The sequence below is a fragment of the Cornus florida genome, unplaced genomic scaffold (genome assembly GCF_030987335.1).
Source record: "Cornus florida cultivar Cherokee Brave unplaced genomic scaffold, ASM3098733v1 CherokeeBrave_3.0.0_Hap2_Chr06, whole genome shotgun sequence".
NCBI classification, from domain to species: domain Eukaryota; kingdom Viridiplantae; phylum Streptophyta; class Magnoliopsida; order Cornales; family Cornaceae; genus Cornus; species Cornus florida.
This window is the reverse complement of record NW_026775576.1, coordinates 25,738,741-25,741,338: the sequence shown is the minus strand read 5'-3', so window position 1 is coordinate 25,741,338 and position 2,598 is coordinate 25,738,741.

Here is a 2,598-nt window from a genome sequence, read left to right as displayed (position 1 = left end):
AATAAAGTCGAGTGAAAAGAATAAGTGCACCTAGAACAATAAAGCCTTAATAAAAGGTCCACTTTTTGTCTTGATGATCGGTACTAGATTTGTGTGCTACTTTGAGGGTAAGGATGTGATTAATTCTTTAGTTGGCTAAGATAGCAACACATTTGAGGCCGGTCCACTCAATAAGGATTCTAGAGTTGTTTTGATTTGCATGATCATTTTCTTAATGTGTGGAGGACCATACTTGCTTGCTTGATGTTGAAATTTTTGGAGATTGCTTGAAAATGTTTGAAACATTGCATACTTGAGGTACTTTTCTCCCAATGCTTGTTTGCAATATTGGTGCCTCTTTTGAAAGAATAAGCTTAATGTTTGTGGGTACCATTTCTGGAAACCCGCACGAGACTTCACTCGTCCACTAGGGGTAACCTAGGGGCTTAAAAGGTTTATTGCATATGCTAAATGCAATCGTGTTCCCTACGAAAGTGGCGTTATCCATTTATTGTTTTCTAGTTCATACTTATATAGTTGTTTATTTCATTCCTTTACTTTCTAGTTCATTGATAGGGACTAGCAATATTTAAGTTTGGGGGTGTGATGAGCACTAAAAAGTGCGTATTTAAACCCCTTAAGCTTAGGCATTCTAGTACCTTTATCTATCTTACCTTACTGTTTTAGATTAATTTCGTATTATTTCCTTTTTCAGGCACTTATCCCAAAAATAAGCTAACTCAGCCAAATAAGAGCTTAATTGAAGCAATTTTGGGATTAAACAAAGAAGTAAGCAAATAAAGCCAAAGGTGGCAAGCAGCAAAGTTTGATCGATCCAAGTTTCAGGTTCGATCGATCGAACAATGATCGATCTTAGCACTTCAAGATAGATCTAAGCCTTGACCCAAAAGCATAAAGTTCCAAAATTTCGATCGATCCAACACCATCCTTCGATCGATCGAACACTTTTGTCCTTATTCAAATGATTGATCCTATCCACAGCTGTACCACCCACTAACCACTTTTGTCCTTTTCCAATAAATATCTCCCATAAATATCTCGGATTTGTCTTTTTCCAAAAAGCTCAGCCAATTGGATCGATCCAGCCTAAGTTTGATCGATTTCACTTACTTTCAATCAATCCAAGTTCAAGGTTCGATCGATCGAACTTCCTCCAGTACGAAAAAGTTAAAATTCCATCTCATTGAAAGTTGTCCTTTATCCAATCATTAGGGAAGATTGTGTACACGACCCCAGCTCATTTTAGGTGTCATTTTGACCTACCAATATAAGGATAAGGATTGCTTTTACAAGGGGAGCCAACATATTTTTCATATCATCTCTTTGAGAGCAAGCTCAGAGGAGAAGGAGGCTAGAGACACCATTGGAGTTCTTCATCAACAAGGAGTAGATTTAAACCATGGAATTAGCCCTTGAGGGTTGGAGCATCATCACCATGAGTGGCTGGACATCCTCTTGGGGCTAGAGTTAGTCCCAAGCATGCTTTCTATATCTTAATCTTGTGCATTATTGAGGGATTAGTGTTGTAATTGATGTTTTGACACTTTGATATATATATATATCTTGTTTATTCAATGATTTATGTGGTTTAATGCTTCCAATTGATCATTTCATTCTATCCATATGTCTATGTATGCTAGAATACATGTTCATGAGCTTGTCTCTAGATTTTGTGCTATTGATGCATGTCTATGTGTATTGATGTTATAGATCTGGAGATTGTCAAAACATAGTGCTTAAAGGAATTCTTTTGTGATTCTCTTGATGGTTCATGCTTATCTCTTGATGGATTGTACCTCTCCCTTAGTTTATTTTCATACTAGTTGTGTAGTTGTAGTGTAGTGTTAAATGGGAGGACAATCTATGCTTGTTGTTTGATGATCCAAACTTTTGAATGCATTTAGCATATGTCTCTATCCTTGTGTTATATTTGGATTGTGAGCTTAATGAAAGGATTAATGACTTGTTTTGATTTATTGTGCCTTTCACATGTTGTTTAGACAATATACGCTTCATTGCTTAGATATATCGTGCCTTTCACATGATGTTTAGACAATACATGCTTAACTAGTCATCCTTGCTTGTTGAATCAACTAAATACACACACACCAATATTGCAACACACCATTTGCCCTCATTAATCACTTGTCAATGATATAGAAATACATTGCTTGGTGGTAATCTCTAAACCCCAAGATCTCTCTCTCTCTCTTACTTACTCTTAATTGCACTCTTTTGTTATTACTTAGTTTAATTTAGTTGCTCTTTAATCAACCAACAAACCAATCGTTTGATCACTCGACCTACTAGCCCTAATTGTGATTCCATGACATTGCGCATTCCCCATAATCCCTTGGGATGATCCCTTCTCACTCATACTACATAGTATAGGTGTTAAGCGGTTTATAAATTTAACTATGATGCCCACTTGACACTAATTTCCAAACTCAAAGTGTTGTGCATTATTTTGTGCACACCTAGGGTCGAGCCACCATATATACACACACTAATCACTTTACAACCACATAAATAATCATGTAATCAAGTAAATATGCACAAAATAATGATGTGTGAAATGCAATAAACCCGAAACATAGT